This window comes from Natator depressus, chromosome 3, assembly GCF_965152275.1.
Source record: "Natator depressus isolate rNatDep1 chromosome 3, rNatDep2.hap1, whole genome shotgun sequence".
NCBI lineage: Eukaryota > Metazoa > Chordata > Testudines > Cheloniidae > Natator > Natator depressus.
Genome location: NC_134236.1, coordinates 110,461,158 through 110,488,113, shown reverse-complemented (window position 1 = coordinate 110,488,113; position 26,956 = coordinate 110,461,158).

Sequence of the window (26,956 nt, the reverse complement as noted above, 5' to 3'; positions counted from 1 at the left end):
AGTTTGAAATTTGCTCTTTGTTAACTAGTCTACAATGTTCTTCTAAAATTCACGGTTTTGGTGAATGATAAACTAATTTGCTCAAATATTGATGGAAAGCAAAACACAAACAGGACACGGACATGGCTGAAGCAAATGTATATAAAAACTTGAACAAGTAATAGTGGAGGAGTTTTGGAGGATTGTCCGAGCAGTAGTCTACTAAATCCTGTTTTCTTTGGGGAATGGTAATGGTCCTGACTGTCACTGCAAAAGGTTCAATCAGCTACCTGACTATCTAAAATATGTTCGCCAATTTCTGTGCCACTAGCACCAAATTCTAAAGTGGACCACCAGTTGGCTATACTCACGGTATGGACATCCAACCAAGAATCAGCTCTTTTAGAAGAACCAAAAGAAATCATCAACTCTGACCAACTAGAAGGAGCAGTGCAAAACTTTTCTCAGTAGCTCTAGGGATCTTTCCAGTAGGCAGGAGAAAGGAACTATACATCTACAGAGAAACATCCTGTGAAAATAAACACATTGCCTATCACCATTAGACAAGCTTTCCACCCCAGGAAAAAAAATCTCCCTGGACATTTTCATTCTGCACACTATTACAATCAGAAAACAAAACAATCAATCCTGTAAGCATGAGATGAAAGTAAAATTCAAGAAAAAAGTACATTTGAAATAAATCAGCATGATAAAGCTAAACTGCCTAGAATCAAAACATGCACACACACAGACCTGGAATTGAAAAATCATATGCTTAAGGGAAACCAAATCAAAGCACAGATTAGTGAGGAAAGTCTACAATAATCAGACTGTGGAATATACATGTGAATACCACGAATCAAAAACCTTACACCTCAAATGACTGCCATCTCTGCCGGTCACACATTATTTTTTCATATCAGTCAATCCACACCTACAAAAAAAATGAATACCAATTAAGAACTCTATAATAAAGATAACAATAAAAAGAGAACTCTGTTACCCACAGTTAAGAAAGGCATGAAGTGAAGGAGCATTTAAACAGAGGTGTTTCCAATAAAAACAAAAGATAAAAAAGAATCTGTTGGGAGTGTAGAGTGGGAAACTGAGCCATATTTCCACCCAATTTAGGGTTAATCAGTTTTTGCCTTTGTTTAATACTTTTCAGACTGAATTATTGTCATTTATAGTGTCTGGACACATATTTCTGACAGAGGAGTAGTAACACACAAGACGGATTAGGTAAATGGGCCCAAACTACTGCATTCTGGGGTGTCAAGAATTCCTTTTTTCCTCCTTTCATCACCTCCCCTGAGCTCCTGGTCTGGTCTTCAGTCTCGTTCTTCAGTTTCTGATCTGGCATTTCTCCAGTTTAGGGCCCATTTTCACATGTATTCTAATACATTTTCACATTCTCCATAGGGCTGTCAACTGATTTAAAAAATTAATCATAATTAATCATGCTGTTAAACAATAGAATACCATTTATTTAAATATTTTGGATGTTTTCTACATTTTCAAATATATTGATTTCAATTACAACACAGAATACAAAATGTACAGTATTCACTTTCTATTTATTTTTATTACAAATATTTGCACTGTAAAAAAAACAAAAAAATAGTATTTTTAAATTCCCCCATTACAAGTACTGTGGTGCAATCTCTTTATCATGAAAGTTGAATTTACAAAAGTAGAAATTATGTTAAAAAAACATGTAAAACTTTAGAGCCTACAAATCCACTCAGTCCTACTTCTTGTTCAGCCAGTCGCTAAGACAAACAAGTTCATTTACATTTGCAGGAGATAATGCTGCCCGCTTCTTGTTTACAATGTCACTTTAAAGCGAGAACAGGCATTCACATGGCACCGTTGTAGCCGACATCACAAAATATTTACGTGCCAGATGTGTTAAAGATTCATATGTCCCTTCATGCTTCAACCACCATTTCTAAGGACATGCATCCATGCTGATGATGGGTTCTTCTCAATAACGATTCAAAACAGTGCGGACCAATACATGTTCATTTTCATCATCTGAGTCAGATGCCACCAACAGAAAATTGATTTTCTTTTTTGGTGGTTCGGGTTCTGTAATTTCCGCCTTGGAGTGTTGCTCTTTTAAGAATTCTGAAAGCATGCTCCACACCTCGTCTCTCTCAGATTTTGGAAGGCACTTCAGATTCTTAAACATTGGGTCGCGTCATGTATCTATCCTTAGAAATCTCACATTGGTACCTTCTTTGCATTTTGTCAAATCTGCAGTGAAAGTGTTCTTAAAATGAACAACATGTGCTGAGTCATCATCCAAGACTGCTATAACATGAAATATATGGCAGAATGCAGGTAAAACAGAGAGGAGGCATACAATTCTCCCCCAAGGAGTTCAGTCACAAATTTAATTAACACATTTTTTTTTTTAACAAGCAGCTTCAGGATGTTCTCTGGAATGGTGGCCGAAGCATGAAGGCGCATACGAATGTTTAGCATATATAGCATGTAAATACCTTGCAATGCTGGCTACAAAAGTGCTATGCAAATGTCTGTTCTCACTTTCAGGTGACATTGTAAATAAGAAGTTGGCAGCATTGTCTCCTGTAAATGTAAATAAACTTGTTTGTCTTAGCAGTTGGCTGACTGACTGAGTAGACTAGTAGGCTCTAAAGTTCTACACTGTTTTGTTTTTGAGTGCAGTTATGTAACAAAAAAATCTACATTTGTAAGTTGCACTTTCACAATAATGAGATTGCACTATAGTATTTGTATGAAGTGAACTGAAAAATACTATTTCATTTGTAATCAAAAATAATAATATAAAGTGAGCACTGTACACTTTGTATTCTGTGTTGTAATTGAAGTCAATATATTTGAAAATGTAGAAGATCAAAACTATTTAATAAATTTCAATTGGTATTCTATTGTTTAACAGTGAGATTAAAACTGCGATTAATCAAGATTAATTTTTTTAATTGTGATAAATTTTTTGAGTTAATCGTGTGAGTTAACTGCGATTAATCAACAGCCGTAATTCTCTATTACCTAATTTTCCTCCAATCACCATTCAACACATTATCACCCATTGATTTTTACATGACTCATGTACAAGTGTTAATCACCTAATGTCTACAATTTTCCTGCCAAATTTACAGTTTCTGGGTTGTGTTGCCCTGGGTCACCCTCTGTCTAAGTTTCCCAGAAAGAGGGGAGGGTTTTTTTTAAGCATTACATGTCTGTACCTCTTACTTACATCTTCCAACACTTCACATTATTTATCTTGCCAACAATATCATTGTAAACAAATCAGCAAATTTTATCATAGAGAAATTAATGAAAATATACTTATGCCAGGCAAACCTTGCCCGGCATGTTATCTTCGCTATACTTACTCAATATCCATAATTACAATTTATTAAAAATATAGTTAACAATGCTTGTAATCTTAGCATTAGCAATCCTCCATTTTAATGTTATAGATCTGCACATGTTTTTATAAGTATATTATCCTCCTCTCCTCTCAATCCCCCTCAAAATTAGAAGGGGGATTTTGGAGAGCACACTATGATAGATTCTTTAAGGTCAACATTTCTTATGTTCTACAAACACAAATTTGTCAGGGGATTTTTACTCAAAGTCAAAAATACTTGGTGCTTTTTTATAACTAAATCCAATCTGTATTTTTTCTGTTACAAAATTTTAGGTTCTCTGGGTTAAAGGCATCAGTTTTTTGTCGGTTTTAATGATTCTTCAACAAGTCACAGAAAAAATTCCAACCAAAAATTACAAACAGTATTAAAAATAAGCATTTTTATCCAGCCTCAATGGAATTTCCCTAAGAAAACTCAATATGTGTCTATAAAAACTGCTCAAATCAAGCAGTGGTGATAGCAAATTTCATAGCTTGATCTCTGAATCAATAGACTATAGTAACAGACAGGAACCCTCTGGTTACATGGTTAACATCTAACAAGATATAAGTAAACAGATACCATTAATATTTACCTCTACTTCTCTAACAATATAGGTTTACATTTCAAAGCTCTAGTCTATCTAACGTGGCTTTGTTAGCTATTTATAAGGAATGGCCCTAATTTCCATGTATATACTTTTCTAATATGCCTTTAAAGGTTGAATTTGGGTCATTTAGCCTGCTAGTTGCCTAAACCTTTCTGGCTCAATGTCACACTTTCATTTTAAGAACATCCCTTATTCCCTTTTCCTTTAGTTGGAGACAGGTTTTAGAAGGAACCCCCCCTTGTTTGACAATCTCTTAGAGCAGAGTTTCCCAAACTGTGGTCCATGAGCTCCATTCAGGAGGTCCGTGGATAGTTCCCTCTAAGGTTTGTGCTTGGGTGGCCACACACGAGAGAATGAAGGGCCACCCACCTCATTAGTGGAGCTGCACAGGCGTGGGTCCACTAATTAGGTGCCTGGACTCTGGAGAAGATGCACATGTAAGGTGAGGTGGTGGCCTTGGGGGGAATAGGGAGTAGGTGGGAGGGGGCTGTTCAGTGAGAAGAGGGGGTGGGGGGAATTTGGGATGTATAGGGCTGCAGCAGCCAGAGAAAGAGGTAAATATCCCCAGCTCCAGGGCTGCTGCCGCAGGGGAGAGACAGCCCTCCTTCCCAGCCTCAGCTGTGTGGTGGGGGAGAGACCCCCTCCTTCCCAGCCCCAGCTCGGGTGCTGCCATGGCGGTGGAGAGAGGGCGCATCCATCGCATTAGAAAGGTAAGACTACTGATATTAAAATATGAGTTGTGTGCTTTTATTTGTAGAACAAAAGAAGATAATTATTATTAAGGTTTTTTTTTATATAGTGCTTTTATCCAAAGCACTTTACAATAGTTAGCTAATGGTACAAACAACATTTGGAAAGATCATTAAGTGACCTGCTGAGACCCTCAGCAATTTTCAAGTGGTCCACAAAAAAAGAAGTTTGAGAACCACAATCTTAGATGGTATCAAAGATAGTAATAATGTCCTTTGGGGGAGAAGAGAAGAAGTCAGCTGAGAGGGCCTGGGGCAGTTGTTGCTGCTCTTATTAAAGATCAATCCCATTTTATCCAGGTGGTGTTTGGGATTCAGCTGAAGCCCAGGTAGGTACCAATGTCATCTGGCTCCCTTTTTGCCCAAGTCTGGTCAGGACATCTCTCAGGATCAAGATGATGAAGGCCCAGGGTCCCAGGAGGGGACAGCCATAATGGTGAGCTTTTGTGAGCTACAGCTTTCGTGCATCCACTGAATGCATCTGATGAAGTGAGCTGTAGCTCACGAAAGCTTATGCTCAAATAAATGTGTTAGTCTCTAAGGTGCCACAAGTACTCCTGTTCTTTTTGCGAACACAGACGAACACGGCTGCTACTCTGAAACCCATCCAAAATTCTGGATGCTTATTTAAAACACTGAAACTTTTGAGGTTCCCCCATCTACACAGTGACAAGATAGCAGCAGAAGCACCACCAATGTCTTTTCTCAGCCAAACAGGTATATGGTTCAACACCCAAGAATAGTCTAAGACATATCACATGGTCTGGCTGACAGATTTTTTTCCACTGAATTATATAATGATGTGATTTGTGTTCAATAACAAGGAAGCATCCCTGCAGTTTCTGTGTGGCAAACAAACGTTTGTCTAAAATAAGCGGTACTATACTCTGTCATGATACCAACTGGCAGTTAAACCAAACTTAGCCCACTAGAAGAGTCCTACATCTCCAGTATGAAATTGCTGTGAGTGTTACCCTCTCACCACTTTTGCTGAATTAGAATAACTTTTCTAACAGAGAAAACAGCTAAAGAGAAACTTCCCAATGGCCAGGTCAGTCAGAGCAGACATGAATTTTCTCAGCTTAAAGTCAGTCATATATCACAAATCCTATTCCTGTAGATTTTAACTTCTTTGTTGTTATCAGATAGTCTCACTTGAGTGGGAACTACTGTATTTTTGAATATAAAGGCTGCTGGGAAAGAATTCAAATACTGCTCATTTGCATCATTTTTCTGAATCTCCATAATTGACTGAAGAGGTAATTGACTGCAGCTTGTGCTTAAAATGACATGTGGGCACACCAGTCTCTTTTAGAAGACTGAAAACTTCTAAATGTTTGTTACCATTAACAGAGATCCGATTTTTGACCCTGGGATATGAGGTTTTATTGATGTTACTAGGCCTGTACCTACCAAAATGTTCTGTTGCTGTAGAAATCACTGCAGAACCCTAGAGGTCTTGCTTGCCTGAGCACATCCTGATTCAGCAATCAAAAGATGCTTCTTTTTCCCTCCAACCCTGAGCTCAAGATATAACTTGAAATCAAAAGCCTCGACCCATCTCTCTGGGGGTTTGAAATCCATTCCCTCCATCCCCACACAGGACAACAGGTATTACAAATCTTCCTGGTCAGTTTTATATCTGTCTTGTGGGCAGAGCACCTACTGACAGCATGTGCTTGCCTTCCTATACAAACGTTCTGAGAAGAAGATAGAGGATTTACCTGAAGTCTTTGGTGAGATTTTCAAAGCTGCCTTGGACACACAATTCCATTGAATCCCAGTTCATTTTGATTCCCTCTGCACCAGGTGCAAGTGGAACTTGGAAAACGTGGCTGGCCTGCTTTGCTTAGTTGATGTCTTTACCCAGTTTCAATGTCAGCTGCAAAAGGCTACTGCTGAGTCTTCTCTGGTGAGGTTGAGGTTAAAGTCCCCATGATTTTCCATTAAGTTGTGCTAGGGGCTACAAATATTTGAGACATCCATTCTGGGATGAAGCAACATAATTAAGACTAATTTCCTGAGCACAAACTGAGGGAGAATGGCAATTATTTTGGAATTTCTACCTTATTTGTCAACAGGCTTCTTTTATTCCCTCTTCTGCTTTCTCTCCTTTGTTCTCTGCTGTATTTTCCCATTTAAAAATAGTTTTTCTGGAATACATTCACAAACAGAGTAACCATAATATAGCTGTGATTCAAAAGAAAAAAAAGAAAAACGTTCTAAAAAATTCAGATTTTTAAAAGAAGACACACTGCGTTCTTGTTGCACCCTGAAAACTCTGTTCTTGCATGCACAAACCAATATTTTTGCACAAACATTGGATAACTGTGCACTTTATTATTTACATGTGCCAATTACCCAAATTATGAACACAAATACCACTTTGTGCATGCAAATGCAAGTTTTTGCTGGTGCAGGGGAAGTGTGTTAATCCATAATCTTTAAGCATTCTGAAAATTTGGACCAAAGTTGCGTCCTTTTTTTCCAAACCCCAGAAGCAGAAAATTCCTTTGGTGAGTTTTGAATACAGTTCAACAAGCCAGAAGATTGGATCTGGAACACCTGACCCAGTTCAGTCACTATCAAGATTAGAAGATGTTTACCTCTTTTTCAATTCATGGGCATTTCAGGGTTAGTTTAAGTTTGTACAAAGTTTTAGTTCATTTTTAAGTGTTTTAGAATCTGCTCATTTCTAGTCACTACTGAACTAGACTATCTTCAGATCAGGAGTGGAAATCTTAATATAGCAATATAAATCACCTGACCCTTGACAAAACAAAAAATTTGAAAGTAAATAATTTGGTGCTATTCTTGATAACATTACAGAAATTATTATCATCAATTCATTCTGCTTTGAAAATGAGAACAGGAGTTCAAGTCATTTTTAAAGTAAAATTTCTAATTTTACATTTGACTCATTGAGTTGCCCTGTCTTCTTCTACTGATCTCTGCAGCCATACCATTGTGTGCCATGTTCCCATCAGATCTCATACGCTAGGCAGTTTTGAGATGGGTCAGTACTTGGATTAAAGTCCTGTTAGGAATACCTAATTATTATAAGGAATGGGATTGGTAATTGCAGTGGATGGCACTCTTCCTTCCAAATCAATTTAGAAACAATGCCCTAGCATAGTGATAGGATACGATATGCTGCTAGAAAAGATGCATTTCAAATAGGATGGTCTTGGAAACTTCTGTGCATGAAATAGTCCTCAAAAAGTAGAAAGATTCATAACGAGTAGAGTGTAAACTCCATTGTCCTGGCCATGTGTCCTGGCTATATTTCTCCATGGGTAATTTACTAATCTAAATTCCCCTGGAAATTAAACAAAGTATTTTACCTCCTCTTTTAAACTGTTGTGTAGTTTATGGTGTACTCTGTTGATCAGCAGTACCACTCTCAGGGTTAATAATTGGTGGTGCTAATGAAGAAAGATTGATCTCCAGACTGTTGAGATTTGGAAGAATTGGTTTGGTATTTCACTGCCCAACCACCTACAAGTAGGTACATGGATATCTCATTGTTTGGAAGTAGTTGACCTTTTTGAACTACAAATCCCTCTCTAACAGGAATCTTTTGTTTTTAAGATTCAAGGGAATGTTGTACAACTCAGTTACTCAGAGGCTCTCTGTCTGGAATGGAATTTCTTCAGTAATTTAGAACATCTATAACAAGCCATTAAAAGAGTGGAAGTAAAACTAAGCAAAACAATCACTAATGACTTCCAATAACCATGTTTTCTAATTACGTTAGACATGCTAATGGACTTTCCAGTTCCCATTCTGGAAGATATATCAGAAATAGGAACCAGAATTAGGATATAGTAAGAGTTCTCTAGATTTCTGAAGAGATTTGATGTTAAGTGTCAGTCTCCCAGCAGGGCATCTTGTGTAAGTTTTTCATTAGAGACTATTGAATTACTATCAAGATGTTTTAACCACCAACACAAAGTTCCTATGACAGATTTTATCTTCATGCAAAGAGATGAATATTCCATTAAGAGGATTTATACAGCCATTACGTTTTTGGTTTTCTGGTCAGATTTAATTAACCCATGGATGTTCTGTCCATCTCTAAGATAATGGAGCCTGTCCGTGTATCATTAGCACACTGTATGTTTGCTAAATAGAAAATGATGTAATTACATCTTCACTTTAAAACCAAATGATTATGTGGGATAGGACACAATTAGCCTTTGTCTACACTAAGTTCATTCCCTAAAATTTCCCACCATTGCTGCAACTAGGTAAGCTTATGTGTTTATCTAACTTCCTTGTATGTGCGCCAAAAACATAGACTCAGTGGTGAGCGGTAGCTGGTTCGCACCGGTTCCCTGGAACCGGTTGTTAAATTTAGAAGCCCTTTTAGAACCGATTGTCCCGAGGTTCTAAAAGCACTTTTAAATTTAACAGCCAGCCAAAAGTGGCACCTTAGGTGCCGACTCCATTGGGGCTGGAGCACCCACGGGGAAAATTTGGTGGCAGCTCCCTGCCCGGCCCCAGCTCACCTCTGCTCTGCCTCCACCTCCTCCTCCTCCCCTGAACGCACCACCCCGCTCTGTTTCTCCACCTCCCCCGGCTTCCTGCGAATCAGCTGTTCACACGGGAAGCCTGGGAGGGCTGAGAAGCAAGTGGCGGCTTTGCGCTCAGGCCCAGGGAGGCGGAGGCGAGCTGGGGCAGGGAGCGGTTCCCCTGCAGGCCCCCCCTACCCCCCCGGGTTACCTGCTGCGGCGCGGGCGGCCCTCCTCGAGGCCCCCCCCCCCCCGCCCCAGCTCCCCTCCGCTCCGCCTCCCTGGGCCTGAGCATGAAGCCATCACTTGCTTCTCAGGCCCCCCCCAACCCCGGCTTCCCACGTGAACAGCTGTGTCATAGGAAGCCAGGGGAGGGGGAGGAGAAGCAGAGCGGGGCAGTGCGTTCAGGGGAAGAGGCGGAGCGGAGGTGAGGTGAGCTGGGGCCGGGCAAGGGGAGCTGCCGGTGGGTGCTCTGCACCTACCAAATTCTCCCCTTGGGGGCTCCACCCCCGGAGCACCCATGGAGTCGGCACCTAAGGTGCCACTTTTGATGTGATCAGTGGGGGGAGCGGCCGCTGCTCCCCCCCAGCTACACTACCCCGCCCCTAGGAGCCAGAGGGACCTGCTGGATGCTTCCTGGGAGCTGCCCCAGGTAAGCACCACCAGGACTCCTCATCTCGCCCCCCGGCAGGTCCCTCTGGCTCTTAGGGGTGGGGCGGGGTGGGCACCCACTACGGTGGCCCACAAGACTGTCCTGCCCGGTTCTGGGGGCAGTCAGGGGACAGGGGAGGGGGGTGGATGGGGCAGGGGTCCTGGGGGAGCATCAAGGAATGTGGGGGGTTGGATGGGGCAGGAGTTCTGGGGGACAGGGGCGGGCCACAACCTCCTCGTGGGGTGAGGAGGGAACCAGTTGTTAAGATTTTGGCAGCTCATCACTGCATAGACTCACACATAGGTGTGGGAAGTAGAGGTGTGGGGGGTGCTGCAGCCCCCGCCCCCAATGTTTTATGTGGGGTCCCGGCTGCTGGCTGCGCATGCAGGGTCTCAGCTCCCGGCCCTGCACACGGGGTCCTGGCTACCAGTCTCACGCCCGGCCCTACACACAGGGTCCTAGCTTCTGGCCCAGCACCTGAGGGTCCTAGCTGCCAGTCTTGCATGCGGGGCTCCGCACCTGCCCCCAGCCATGGCCCCAGCCTTAGTCCTCTTATCCCTCTCCAAGTCCCCCCGCAACCCTTCTGGAGACATGACCCTGCTCCCGGAGTCACCTCAGGGGGTGGGAGGGCAAGGTAAAAAGTTTGGGGATAGTTTTGCTGACTTTCAGCACCCCCACTATAAGAAGTGTTCTAGCACCATGGGACTCTCAGAAATGTAAGACTAGAAAGGACATCAAGAGGTCATCTAGTCCAGCCCCCTGTGCTGAGGCAGGTCCAAGTAAACCTAGACCACCCCGACAGAGGTTTGTCTTAAAAGCCTCTAATGATAGGGATTCCACAACCTCTCTATTCCAGAGCTTAACTATTCTTATAGTTAGATTTTTTTCCCTACTATCTAACCTAAATCCCCCTTGCTGCAGATTAAGCCCATTACTTTTTGCCCTACCTTTGGTGGATTGGAGAACAATTGATCACCATCCTCTTTATAACAGCCGGTACCATATTTCAAGACCATTATCAGGTCCTCCTTCTGTTTTCTTTTCTCAAAACCAAACATGCCCAGTATATTTAACCTTTCCTTGTAGATCAGGTTTTCTAAGCTGTTTATCATTTTTGTTGCTCTCCTTTCATTTTCTGCATTGTCCACATCTTTCCTAAAGTGCACTGCCCAAAACTAGACACAATACTCCAGCTGAGGCACCAGGCAAAGCTGAACAGTTACTTCCCGTGTCTTACATATGACACTCCTATTAATACACCCCAGAATATTAGCCCTTTTAGCCCTTGTCACTTTGTTGGCTAATATTCCATTTTTGATCCACTATAGCCCAGATCCTTTTCTGCTGTACTATAGCTTACCCAGTTATTCCCCATTTTGTAGGTGTTAATTTGATTTTTCCTTCCTAAGTGTAGTACTTTGCACTTGTCTTTATTGACCTTCATCTTGCTGATTTCAGACCAATTCTCTAATTTGTAAAGATCATTTTGAATTCTAATCCTGTCCTCCAAAGTGCTCCCAGTGTGTTGTCATATACAAATGTTATAAGCTTACTTTCTACTCCATTATGTAAATCATTAAAGTATTGAATATTAGTGGATGTCAGACAGACCCCTTGTAGCACCCCACTAGATACAGTATGAAAGTGTTACGAATTACACCTGAGAGGACACGCACACAACTGCTGCGAATTATACCTGATAGGACACGCACACAAATACTACGAATTACACCTGTAGGACACGCACACAAATGCTGTGAATTATACCTGATAGGACACGCACACAAATGCTACAAATTACACCTGGTAGGACACGCACACCAATGCTGTGAATTATACCTGATAGGTCACGCACAGTTCAAATCTAGGCTGAGGCACATAAACAAAGTCCACAACTGCAGAGTTCCCAAAAGACACTAAGTTTATTACGCTCGAGCATGGTGCCCCCCTGCTAGCCAGGAGGGAACCCTGAATACAGATTATACAAAGGTTATATACTTTTTAGCAAAGCATGTTGCCCTCGTGCATCGGAAACCTTAGCCAATAAACAAACCCTTTTCTTATCTACCACTTATCCCTGCTTGGTGCATTCCTCGTGCTAAACCAGTATGTTAATTACACAGCATGGTCCTAAAGCCATGCATCAGTAACTTTTACTATCAGGATGGGAGGCCTCACATCAAAGGCCAAGAGATAGGGAGTTAGAGACTGACAAAAACCAGATACTGGGAGTCAAGGCAGGCTGGAGACAAGGAGGAGGATTTTCACAGGGATTCAGTATCTAAGGATCACTCCTCCTGGTGTATGATGTGCTTGCTTTTAGACAATGGTGGGCCCCAAACCAAAATGGAGTCACATGTGCTAAATTTTCCTTAACAAAAGCAACCCCCTGAAAACTATTTTTTGAGCACAGGTTTTCATCACTTTATAGTGCATCCACATTAAAGTAATTTCATCTTGACCACATTTCCCTAGTTTGCTTACAAGAACGTGGGATTGTGTCAACATGTTTATTAAAATCAAGGTAAATCACTCCCCCCCTCCATCCACTAGACCAGTAACCTGTCAAAGAAGTAAATTAGTTTGGTGTGGCATGATTTGTTCTTGACAAATCCATGTTGGCTATTACTTATCATCTGATTATCCTCTGGGTGCTTACAAATTGATTGTTTAATATATTTTTCCAGCTATCTAAGTTAGGCTGACTGGTCCATAATTCCCTGAGTCGCCTTTTCTTCCCCTTTTTAAAGATAGGTACTATGTTTGCCCTTCTCTGGTCTTTTGGGATCTCACCCAACCTCCATGAGTTCTCAAATCACTAATAGTTCCAAGATTGCTTCAGCTAGTTCCTTAAGTATCCTACAGTGAATTTTATCAGGCCCTTCTGATTTGAATACATCAAACTTATCTAAATATTCTTTAACCTGTTCTTTCCCTATTCTGGTTTGTGTTTCTTCCCTCTTGTTGTTAAGATTAGTTGTATTAACCATCTGGCACAGTTATCTTTTTTAGGGAAGACTGAAGCAAAATAGGCGTTAAATATTAGCTCTCCTTCCCGACTAAGTAGTGGACCCACAATTTCCCTCTTTCTTTTGCTCCTACTGTGCTTATAGAACCTCTCCTTATTGTCTTTATAGCCCTTGCTAAGTGTAGGTCATTTTAGGCCTTACCCTTTCTGAGTTTGTCTCTACCTGCTTGCTATTTTTTTTACTCCTCCTTAGCAACTTGTCCACTTTTTGTATGGTTCCTTTTGATTTTCAGATCACTGAAGAGCTCCTGATGCAGTCATATTGGCCTTTTACTTTTTCTTATCTTTTCTTCACATTGGGATAATTTGCTGTTGTGCCTATAATAGTGTCTCTAAGAAACTGCTAACTCTCCTGAACTCTTTTTTCCCTTAGATTTTCTTCCTGTGGGACTTTACCTACTAGTGCTCTGAGTTTGTTAAAGTATGCTTTTCTAAGTCCATTGTCCTTATTCTGGTGCTCTTACTCCTTTCTTTCTGTATGTCGGAGCCAACCCTCAGCAGAGCCAGTCCCCTGGCAACCCAATGAGTGCATAGAAGCTGTCTGATTGATTGCACCACCTGACTGGCTGCAGGAGTCTGCAGATAAATACTTAAGCTCAGGAGCAGCAGCAGTCCAATGGCTGCTCAATGCATTCCTAGCTTGCAGCTGCACTTGGTCCTGTCCCTGCCTCCACTGTCTCTAGCCTTGCTCTACCCCAGCCCCAGCCTGTAACTGCTCCCATCCCTACCTCCTTCCTGACTCTGATTCAGAACCCTCGACTCCATCCTCTGACTGCCATTCAGGTTAACCCTTTGGTTTAGGTTTTGACCTCTGGCTCCCGGCTCAGACCCTCGGCTCCACCTTCTGACTGCAGCTGCGGATAACTCTTCAGCTTAGGCTTTGGTCTCTAACTCCACCTATGACCCTTGGCTTTGCTCCTAGACCTGTCCCATGTGGATGCAGGTCTAACTAGACTCTTGCTTCAACCACTAAGCCAGACTGCCCACAACTCCGTCACTGACACCTTAAAATCATGCAGCCTATCGTTTCATGTTCTCTTTCACCCAAGTTTCCTTCCACTTTCAGATTCACAACCAATTACTCCTGCTAGTCAGAATCAAATCTAAAATGGCAGCCCCCATGACTACTTCCTCTATATATTTTTTTTAAAACAAGAAATTGTCTGCAACACATTCCAGTAACTTACTGGACATTTTGTGTTTTGCTGTATTACTTTTCCAACCAATATCTGGCTAGATGAATCCACACCCCCCACCTCTTGTGTTTTGGATATTTCTGTAATTTGTTCTAGAAATGCCTCATCCACGTCTTCTTCCTGATTTGAGGGTCTATAGTAGACTCTAACATGACATCCCCCCTGGGTTTTTTTCACTTTTTATCTTAACCCAGAGACTTTCAACTGCTCTGCCCCTCACTTCCTTCTGTACTTCAGAGCAAGTGTGTACCTTCTTGATGTACAATGCAACACCTCCTCCTTTTTCCCCTGCCTGTTCTTCCTGAACCAGCTATGCCTTTCTTTACGAATATTCCTGTCATAACATTTATCTCACCAAGTCTCAAAGATGCCAATTATGTCGGAATTTTTCTTGTGTACTAAGACCTCCAGTTCTTCCTGTTTATACCCCATACTCCTTGTATTTTTGTTTCAACACCTAAGATATTGAGGAGATGCTCAACACAGTTTTCCCCCATTACTCCTATGACCTTATGAACATAACAAGTATTCTCACCGTTATATAACGGTACTACAATTATTTTCTTTCTTCTTTATATGATACCAAACATTTCACTGCCTGTTAGAATTGGTCGACTATTGTAGTTTACCCTGACTATAACTTTACAGAACAGAAATATCTCCAGGCTTGTTTGTATTCCGTAAGGCAATTAATTTAACATGTCCCCCTTATGTTTATGAACAATCAGCACTGCCTTGAGAAATATTTTGAAGCATGTCTCTGTTATCTCTGAAACGGTAAAACATATAGCTTCCTTGAGATTCTGACTATAGAGTGGAACTCCAAATTATGGAGAATTATTTCAGCAAGGCGTCAGTTCACCATCCATTTGTATGCATGCAGCTTAGTTCACACAAATCATTGTACACGATGGTAGAGCCAGGTTTTGCAACCAGGGAGGGTGCGAGTCATTGGTGGTGCCACTTTCAATTATTCATTGAGTCTAAGGCCGGAAGGGACCATTATGATCATCTAGTCTAACCTTCTGCATATCACAAGCCATAGAATTTCTCCAAAATAATTCCTAGAGCAGATCTTTTAGAAACACAGCCAATCTTGATTTTAAAATGGTCGGTGATGGAGAATCCATCACGACCCTTGGTACATTGTTCTAAGTACCCTCACTATTAAAAAAGTGTGCCCTATTTCAGTCTAATTTGTCTACCTTTAACTTCTAGCCATTGGATCAGGTTACACATTTCTTTGCTACAGTGAAGAGTCCATTATTAAATATTTGTTCCCCATGTAGGTACTGATAGTCTGTGATCAATCACTCCTTAACCTTTATTTTGTTAAGCTAAATAGATTGAGCTCCTTGAGTCTATCACTATGAAGCATGTTGTCTAATGCTTTAAACATTCTCATGGCTCTTCTCTGAATGCTCTCCCATTTATCAACATCCCGCTTGAATTTTGGGCACCAGAAATGGATGCAGTATTCCAGCAGCAGTGGTCGCACCACTACCAAATACAGAGGTAAAATTACCTCTCTGCTCCTACTTGATATTCCCGTTTATACATCCAGGATCGCATTAGCTCTTTTGGCCACAAGCGTCACACTGAGAGCTCATGTTCAGCTGATTATCCACCACAACCCTCAAATCTTTTTCAGAGTCACTGCTTTCCAGGAGAGAGTCCTCCATCCTGTAAGTATGGCCCTATATTCTTTGTTCCTAAATGTATACATTTACATTTATCTATATTAAAGCACATATTGTTATAGCTATTGGCTTGCTAATTTCACCCATTATCATGCCTGCGTATTTTACACTTTATCATACCTGGCACTGCAACACCAATCTCAGCCTGGTATCAAGGGGTGGTCCTGGGGAAGGAGGGATTGGAAAGCGAGTCCTCCCAGCACACACTTGGCAGTAGCAGCTCCTGTCTCATTTAGTTGCAACTCCTTTCAGGTTTGCCCTAGCCAATGGAGGGTCAGACAGGCCAAATTTCAGCGAGTCCCATTGCAACACGGTGCATGAGAACTCAGCACCACACAATCCCATGCGCTATGTCACAAAGCCCATAGTGGGAAGCCAGGGCCAGCTCCATGGGAAACAAATTACTGCTGCCGGGTGAGTGCAGGGTAGGCTCGATTTTCAGCCCCTTCCTGAAAATTTGTGTTGTACACCCAGTGCTTGAATTATGGGGGCAAAATTAGGGGGGCCCTGAACAAATGCAGATGTCTGGGAAGCAGCACAGAGCTAGGTGCCACAGTATCTCTTGGCCAGCTTCTGTACTGGCAGCCTCCATGTTGCTGAACTGAGCCGAGCCCCGCTGCAGCAAGAGTGTCTTCTGCCCTCTACCTTTACCTCCTACCTTCTGCCTTGCCTCCTTTGCTACCCTTAATTGACCTTTGGCCTTTACCTGTTAACCCTTGTCTTCTGGCCCTGCCTCATCCGTTCCCCCAACTGTCCCTGACATAGTACACCAAAGGTATATGTATCTCTTTACACACCAATGACAGATTTATATGAGTGTAGCCCATTTACATGGGTGAATAGGGTTTTGTGCATGTAGTGAACTCTACCATTCATGTGCAAAATGATATTGAGCAAGTGAGGCAAAGCAACAAATGCACCAACTGGGCCATATGTTGACAATTCTGCCCCCAAACGTAAACTAAATATTTTTATATAATTTTATTAATTATTTTATGTTGGTCTTGTTGTGGTCATTTTTTAACTACTCTTTAAGGCGCTTAGCTAGAAAGAATGTCTTGATTTGGGAAGTAAATTGTCTTCACAGCAGATCAAGTCTGCATTTTCCTTTAAATGCTATCATATATTACACCTTGTCTATCTGTTAGTTAAGCATGGATTTAAAAATGGAAGTTATTGACTGACTTTGGAGATTACAAAAATATGGCATTGCATAAGTTACAATAACAACATAATTAGAGACCCAAACCTGTACCAGCTAATTGGCTCTTAGTGCATGCAAGAATAAAAAGCTTAAAGACAATGACAATAGACAATAGGAAAACATCCACGCATTAAACAAACTACTCCTGAAAACACTTAGAGAAAGCTGTTTCAACATAATATCGTTGCTAAAGAAGTTGAGCACCTACTTAAAAGGAGACCAACTGAATGTCAGAGTCGACTAATCATGTCATCAGCCAATTAGGGGAAGCAGCAATTTCATAGGGAGATTACAAAAGCAATGAAGGGGGAGCACAATCATTTTGATTTAAAGTGGTTTTAACTTTAATCATGAAAGGCACATCTGTCATTAGCTGTATAATCGAAAATGGCTCTTTTTTAGTTCCCTTCAGCCACTGTAGAGCACAAAACAGTCACTTTGACTTCTTCTTCAAAAACGTGATGAGGTGATTAAAATGAAGAGAGACCAGTGAGTGTCTTCCTATCCTCTTGGCTGCATTCCTTCCAGCTCATTAACACTGTGGGCTAAAATTTTTCATGCCACATCTCATCTAGCACTCTGAAAAGAGACACAAGGGGTGAACTTTTCTCTCTGTGCCGACTTTGAGTTGAAAATTCAAAATTGTTTTCTTTTATCTCTAATGTATCCAGATGCCATAGCAATGAGTGCCCTAGGGACTTGATCCTACATAGACCAGGTACAGATTATTGTACCGATAGGGCCAAACCCTACTATGACTGCTTTGTGCCACACATGTCTACACTTACCTCTGGAGCGATGGATCCAGCAGGGGTCGATTTATCACACCTAGTGAAAACGTGATAAATTGACCACTGAGCACTCTCCCATCGACTCCAGTACTCCACTGGAGCAAGAAGCATATGCGGAGTCGACGGGGGAGCGGCAGCAGTCAACCTACCACAGTGATGACACCACAGTAAGTAGCTCTAAGTACATTGACTTCAGCTACACTATTTTCATAGCTGAAGTTGTTTAACTTAGACTGATATAGCTCACCCCCCCTAGTGTAGACCAGGCCTCAGGTGAGGCAACTTAAAGTCAGCTTAAGCAGGGCCTCCTAAGGATACTTCCTACACTGGAGTCCTCCCCTTAAGTTGCACAAAGCCAGTGAAGCAGTTCCTAGGCCACCACTTCCCACTCCTGGTGTAAGGAGTGTGTCTGGGGTGTTCTTATGCTCCAGGAATTTCTGGCTGTTTGAATAGGCCATGACCAGCTTCTGTATGCTAGTGCTGCCTTCAGACTGCATCAGTTTGCACTGGGCATTCAAGACAGTGCATGTTGGATCCAAGAGGTGCAAAAGTATCTCACCCTCCTTCCAATTTTTCACTAAGGCCATGTCTTCACTACAAACAGTGGTTGATGCAAGGTATGTCAGCATACAGCTTTTGAAGTTTGTATATTGCTTGTGTAAGTGCATCATTACCAGGAGTGCTTGCATTAATGTAATGTGCAGTGCACCATTAGCAACTATCCCAGTGTGCTACACATCATCATCAAACACAATGTCTTGTGGGAAATTTTTGCAATGTGTTGTGGGATAGCAATGACTTGCCCAGGAATCCTTAGGATCAAGGGTTAAGTACCCAGCATGCAACTTTCTCCATCCTGTAGTGCAGTCCCCACCCCAACGGTCCTGTCACCTTCAGGCACACCCTCAGGTGACCTGTGTGTGGCCACATCCCCCTCCCTATCATCACTTTTGGGTCCTACCCCCAGGTCAGCCCCACACAGCCCTAGCCCCATTGCCTTCATTAGATTGGCCACATGTAACCAAGAGCACTTGGCCCAGTTAACTATCCTACTGGTGATCTATGAGCCAGACTAGCCTCTGGGTCCCTCTCCCATCACTGGGCTGAATCTATGGGGCTAACAGGAGGTTTTGTTTCCCTGTGAGCTGGCAGCTCTGACCATTACCTCCAAGAGGCATTCTGCACAGCACAAAGGAGCTGTTACACCATAGGTACTTCTTGCGGCAAACGGCAACTGGTAACAGAGCTGACCGCTATCCCCTCCTTTCTGTGATGCCAGTCTTTTGGGAGCACATTCCATAACTGATCAGTGAACTCCCTATACTTTATGAACCCATCCTGGCCCCTGAGGGACTGGCCCACAGTTTGAGGGGGCTGAAGAGACGGGAACTAATGGGCCCTGGTGAGGATTCTGTACAGAAGGGGAAAATAAATAAAGTGATCTAAAAAATAATGGGCAGCAAGCTCAGGGTCACTTTTGTTCTTGGGGTGGGACTTTGAGGGAGACCAGGGGATCTGGCTTGACAGGGAACTCTAACAATGCTATTTTTTAAAAAAAATACCTGATTTGGGACCCACCTGTTGTGAGGCTCGGTAACTGTAAGAGTCCCTCATCACTACCCTCCTAGCATCCATGACGTTCACTTGTTGTGTTGGATTTTACAAATGATTTGACATAGGGACCATCCTTTAATCTGTGTTGTGATGTCTCTCATGAAATGAAGCCCTGATCCTGATTTAAGCAAGGGAACCATAGGGTTAACCCCCTCCAGAGCCAGAGAAGATGATATGCTCAGATTGTGGATCACTAAAGAGAGGCCCAGGGAGCCCGGGCCACTGTGGGGGAGTGCCAGGGTGCCTGAGAGCAGCCCCTGGCCCATGTCCCTACCCCCCAGGGTGCACCACCCGGGACGGTGGAGGGTCCAGGGCTCCCCACAGCGGCCCAGGCTCCCTGGGCAGCTCTTACCATGGCTTCTTACCAGCTTCTGTCCAGGCCAGGGGGCAGGGCCCTTGGGGGAAGGAGAGAAGCAGGGGGTGGGGCCCCATGGCTCAGGGAGTGGGTGGGCCGGATGTTCTTTGTGCCCGGGGCCTTTGCACATAGACACCAGAATGCAAGCAACATTGACAGTGGAGAAGCAAGTGGTGATCACGCTCTGGAAGCTTGTAATGCTGATTTTCTACTGGTTGGTGGGAAATCAGTTCAGAGTTGGAAAAGTCATGCACATGTGTAGAGCCATTAATTATCTCCTGCTATGCAGGACCGTGATGCTCAGCAATGTGCCGGAAATAGATCGGGAGCAATGGGTTTCCCGAACTGCAATGGGGCAATAGACGGTACGCATATCTCTATTTTGCCACAGAGTACATCAACAGAAAGGACTACTTTTCTATGGTTATGGATCACAGGGGATGCTACACTAATGTCAGTGTGGGCTGGTCAGGGAAGGTGCATGATGCTCACGTCTTTAGGAACACAGGACTATTCAGAAAGGGGGGGACAAGAGGCCTTGGGACTCTGATCGTGTGTGTGGGGGGCAGTGGAAGGGGCAGAGCCGGGGACTAGCATCCCCGAAGTGGGGCTTCACCCGCTGCCCATGAGTACAGACAGCCTTTCCTGACTAGTGGAATACTATTCACAATATTGAGATGCCAGTAGTGATTCTGGGAGACCCAGCCTACCCCTTAATCCTCTGGCTCATGAAGACATACACTAGCCACCACGATAGCACCAAGGAACAATTCTACCAGCTCAATAGGTGCAGAATGACTGTTGAATCTGCTTTTGGCAGATTGAAGGGATGCTGGCAGTGTTTACTCACTGGAGTGGATCTAAGGGAGAAAAATATCCCAATGGTTATTATGTAGAATCATAGAATATCAGGGTAGAAAGGACCTCAGGAGGTCATCTAGTCCAACCCCCTGCTCAAAGCAGGACCAATCTCCAACTAAATCATCCCAGCCAGGACTTTGTCAAGCCTGACTTTAAAAACCTCTGAGGAAGGAGATTCCACCACCTCCCTAGGTAACCCATTCCAGTGCTTCACCACCCTCCTAGTGAAAACGTTTTTCCTAATATCCACCCTAAATCTCCCCCACTGCAACTTGAGACCATTACTCCTTGTTCTGTCATCTGGTACCACTGAGAACAGTCTAAATCTATCCTCTTTGGAACCCTCTTTCAGGTAGTTGAAAGCAGCTATCAAATCCCCCCTCATTCTTCTCTTCTGCAGACTAAATAATCCCTGTTCCCTCAGCCTCTCGTCATAAATCATGTGCTCCAGCCCCCTAATCATTTTTGCCCCCTGCTGGATTCTTTACAATTTTTCCACATCCTTCTTGCAGTGTGGGGCCCAAAACTGGACACAGTACTCCAGATGAGGCCTCACCCATGCCAAAAAGAGAGGGGAATGATCATGTCCCTCGATCTGCTGGCAATGCTCCTACTTATACAGCCCAAAATGCCATTGGCCTTCTTGGCAACAAGGTCACACTTGACTCATATCCCGCTTCTCGCCCACGGTAACCCCTAGGTCTTTTTCTGCAGAACTGCTGCTTAGCTGCTCGGTCCCTAGTCTGCAGCAGTGCATGGGATTCTTCTGTCCTAAGTGTAGGACTCTGCACTTGTCCTTGTTGAACCCCATCAGATTTCTTTTGGCCCAATCCTCTAATTTGTCTAGGTCCCTCTGTATCCTATCCCTACTGATTTGTAGTCAGCTGCTGTAACGACTAGACTGTATTACAAACAGGATGGCTTAAAGCCTCAAAGAATCAATAATAGGATGCCAAGTGCTTTTCTCCAGGTCACTAGTTCTGATGTGATCAAGATTTGGAGCAGTGAGCAAAATTCATATCTGTCAGCTCTTTGGTTGGTCTATGTGAAATGATAGCGGCCAAGTCATGTTCCCAGTAGCATCACAAAATCACCAACACAACTGGCACTAATTGTCACAGATTAGATTGAATGGGCATGGAAATTAAACTATTCTCATGTCCAGAGAGCGGATCCTTCCAGTTCAGGGTGAAATGGGAGGGGTTTCTTACGCTACCCTTCCATCTTAAATTAAAAATGTGAGTAAATTCAAGGCAGGACAGCTAGCAGCTATCCAAGGTGCTGAGAAAGGTCTACTACAGGAACTTCAGCTTCATAAGGTAGGATCTGAGGTACGGCATCCAGAGCTACAACAGCCTCTACAGAAAGTGCCCCCATGTTCCCCTGCGCGTTCTCCCCCCCCTGCCCCCCCCACACACACACTTGTTCAATCTCTGTAGGTTAGCTCCAAGAGGGATTTTTTCTTCCTCTCTTTCTCACCTTTTTTTTAGCCAGATTATTTTAAGAGTCAAATATTTTTTTACCCATGCTCAGCCTTTCAAAAAAATCATGAAGGGATTTTTACCACAAAAATTACAGCTCTGCAATCTGATTTCGGAAACCACTGCACAACCTGTTGCAGTCAGAGAGCAAAGCCAATTGTCTTCATGCACAGAAAAGTGTGACGTAGGACTATACTTCTCATACCACATAGTCTTGCAGACACAAACTTATTAAAATTTAGCACCACTCTCTCATGTTGTTTACTGCATTTGAGGCAGCAAATTAAGTAGGTAGAGTTCAAAGTGTGGCATGGCCATTTACTGTGCAGATATATTATTGGAAATATATCTTTGCACTGTTAATCACTCATGCTATAATGAAGGCTGAATGGGAAATTAGGTGTCAAACAAGGCTGTATTTCTTTTGTGGAGAACTCACCATATCATGAAAAATACTCTAGCTCGCTTATTTTTTTTTTCCTTCCCTTGATTGTTTGGAAATAGCTTTCTTGGTACAGTCTCCTAGCATTTCTTTAACGTCTGCAGATTTCAAACAATATAATGACAGTAAATAATCATGCTGTACTTGAAATTATATCTCCTTTATTTCTTGAAATGCAGAACAATATTTGAAAGGAGACCTGGAAACACAGTGCTGAGAAAGCTGAGAGAACAGCACAGCCAGGAGCATCAGAACATAGATAAAAGACAGTGTCTAGTATCTCTTCAGTTTAATCAGTCATCTCAAAATGTTGATGAAGAAACCAAGGACTTCCACAGTGAGTGAAAGGAAACAATAAGAGCAGTTTTATATGGCACAACTAATGACAGATGTGCCCTTTGTGATTAATGTTAGAACCCCTTTAAATCAAAAAGAATTATGTTCCCCTGGAGTTTTGGGATTTTTTACCTTTCCCCAATGCAACTGCATAATCCCTTAATTAGCTGGCTGACGAATTGTTAGAGTCAGACCTACATCATTCATTTGAACTAGACATGCTCTGACTGACAGCTCTCTGGGTATAATTTATTTTACAAAGCCACTTTTTTAAACAAAGATATATCTAAAGGTTGTATTAAAGACTCTACCTTAAATTGTAAAAACTAACTTTTGCAAGGGAGTTATCACTGATTTCTTTAGTCATAAAATGAAGCCCAGGGAGGAAAGCAGATGTTGCATATAATTTGAGTGGAAAGTTGATGTCTCTTGGGCCTTGCTGAAGCTAAATAGTAACAAAAGCTATGTACTGAATTTGTGCAAGAAAGTATACATCAAAGGAACTGCATGGTCCAGGAAGCTGGAAGTGAGATAGTAACAATATCCAGTCACTATCAATCAGATATTCATTCCAAAATGGTGACAATCTGATTTAGTATGAAATGAATTATTGTGTTAGTCCAGTTCCTAATGTGCAGGTGTCCACATCACAAACAAAAAAAAATTCTGTGGGATTAGCTTGGCATCTTTCTTAGCACTCTCAGTGGTATGCTATTGAGTGGGCAGAGGGGCTGAACTGTGAAACAATCCCTTCAGTCCAGTATTGGGGAACATTAGCAGGGAGGTATGTGGTAAAGCTTGCACTGCTACTGCCTCAGGATGAGAAGACTTCACTCTAGGGCTGGTGAACATGGTGGAATGGCAGCCCCAAATATTTCGTACCAAAAAGATGAGAGGAGTTGTTCTACCTATGTATCTCTGGATTTTATACTTCTACCCGTCACCACAGTATCTGATCATCTTTAGCATAAAATCAATAGCAATAATGAAGTGCCTAATGGCCTTCATGGAGTCTCTAGCATGTCTCCCTTTTCAGGGTCAAAACTCTGCTTGGGATTTTGGGTTGGTTAGGGTTTTGGAGTAGAGGGCATGTCAGTATTGTGACTGTCATTCTTGTGGTGGATAGGCTTTTTAAAAAGGAAGTTTTTGGAAGCCTTGCCCTCGATTTCAGTGGCAACAGGATGAGACCATGAGGGCCTGATTTTGAGAGGTCCTGAAAACCCAGAAGTCCAATGGGAGCGATGGGTACGGAGCACCTCTGAACATCAGGACCTTAGTGTCTAGAACCTCAACACTAATGTGTGTGTGTTCATCCACCTCTAGTTATGTTTCCTCTACCACCCCAGTCCTGCCAGCACTTGTGCACATACACTGTACATAGTCCCTGTCCTTTTCACAATACCGTGCACCTCATGCTATGGAATAAATGGTAGGAGAGCAGTTGGGGTGAAATATTAGATGGCAGTTCAACCCCTCCTGATTAAAAGAGTTCTCATTTTAAACATATGCAGATTTATATTTAGGATTTTTATTTTTTTTTTTTTGACACAACACTAATTCCAGTCACGTCAACATAAAAATTGGTGGGCATTCTTCAAAGCCACAGTGAGAGGCTGGGTAATAAACTATGCATCGCAAAAAACTAAGTTATGGTTACACAGGAGGGAAATGAAAACTTGTCTGCCAATTAAAAAGCCCTGAAACAAAACACAAGAGACCCCAGTCACCTACATTATATTCCAAAATTTACCAACTATCCTGTAATTGCAAAATATATCAAAATAAAGGAAACTTTGCGTTTTACAAAATAGGGAATTTGCCTGGAAGGATATTAACTGCAAAATACCAAAGCCACAGCTAAAGGAAGTAATTATTGTTCCTCAAAGATAATTCCTCCTGCAGGAATTATAACTACCTCATCAAACCAAATAAAAATGGGATTCTTACAATTTCTAACAGCCATTTCTGCCTCAGATGCAGTAGGCAGGAGAGAATACATGGACAGTGTCCCATTAGTACAACTCACATTAGATAAAACAATATGCTAAATGTTGCCATAATGGGAGAGGAAATGGAAATTGCTATTTAAAACCCAGTGAAGGGAAACCTCCAGGGGAGAGTGGCTTGTTATTGAACTTTACACTATAATCCAGGAAGACATTGGACTGTTTCAACAACAATTGTAAGACGAGTGTCTCTTTTCAGGTACCTGTTTTTTATGATAAGTAATGATCTAATAACTTGTGCGCCCAAACAAGGTCAGGAAGTGGCCTTCATCATGCACAGAACTGCCTAATGTCACTGATAGAGATGGATTCGAAAAAAATCCTTTAAAAAGAAAAATCAGCCAGACTGGAACAAACCCTGCATAAAATGCACTTCGGCCCTGAGAAGTGGGGAAGTAAGAAGGGTTTTGTAATAGGGAGATTAACTGCTGACAATGTAAAAACAAAAAACAAAACACTCCACAAAGAATATAATTCAAATGACATATGAATTGCACATTGTTGATGCAGTGTTGTAGCCATGTAGGTTCCAGGAAAGCTTGTCTCTCTCACCAGTGGAAGGTGGTCCAATAAAAATATATTCTCTCATCTACCTCGTCTCTGTAATATGCGTCTCAGGTCCTTGCAATTGTGGTTTCTATCATTGCACACAACGCCTTTGCTGGGGATGAGTCAGATTATGAATGTTTGCAACATGGTTAAGCACTCAGAGCCTGAAAATGGTAAGGTTCTACATGCAGCATTCAGCGTTAACTCTCTCAATCCCCTTGTGTCCATGCATTACAACAGTTTTTAATTAAATGCATGATTGCACACTATTTCTCAACTAATTCAACAATGTTTTCCTGCAAGCTTAGATACATGTATAACAATACTTTTTTCATTCTTTTATGCTTGTACTAATTTCATTGTTTAGATAGATACTTTTGAGATGGTAAATTCTTGCCTCACTATGGTATGTATTTTAACAATTTGGTGCCAGATTGTGATTGGCCTCTGAGCACGTGTGCATGGTGGTTGGGTACAAGGTACTAGTGTTGGATCATGAAACAATGGAAGAGTTCAATAGAAAGGGATGCTTTCTTCTTACAGTGAAAAAAAAACTACTAGCTTGTAGAATATAGTGCATTCTTTAGGGATGACAAGGTATGGCTGGCCAAACATTCTGAATTCTAGAATATCCATCAATAGACACTGGAGATATTCAAGCGGTGGTGATGGATGAGAGGTGAAAAAGATGAAAATCTAGCATGAAATGAAAAAAGTGATTTGGTTTTCCCAAAATAGGCAGTATAACATAAAAAACACCATGGTGTCTGTAGAGTTATAAGAACTAAAGGAAAATTCCCCTGCATTCGTTATTTTTTTTCACTAAATATGAAATCAAGCTGGTCTTGAGAATGCTTACATTTCCAAAAGAATGTATATATCTGTTTCATAATAAGGGAATCCAGATGTAGAGAATCTTTGCCAACACCAGAGAAAGTCTGGATCTGTCTGAAGAACGCACTGGAACACAGTTAGGAGGACTTTTCCTTTAAGAAGTCAAAACATACCAATATTCTTCACAGCCAGATTTTTTCCCACTCCATATAGATCAAAAAAGCATACTGGAACATTTAAATAGCCAGGAGAATTTATTTCAGATAAAAATGAGCTAAAGACGTCCAATATCTAAAAATTAAATATTGAAATAACTTCTCCACTCTATTCAATTTTGCATGATGTTGACAGTGATAAACTGCATGATGAAGTGGGAGTTCAGTTCAGGACAGAAATGATTCCCCCCAGAGGGGACACGAGGGCTGCTAGTAGTGTGACGGTGTAAGAGAAAGAAGTTGAATTAACATAATCAGTTGCATCCTGGTACACAGGCATTGGTCGGATAGTACTCTTGTCCGTTAATGGCATCTTTATGTGTATGAGTGTTTTTTGCAAGACTTCCTTTAAGATGTGACCAACCACTGTCAGGATATGAACAAGGATTCAATTTCAAATAAAAGAGATTGAAAACAAATAGATGTTGCCTTGGGG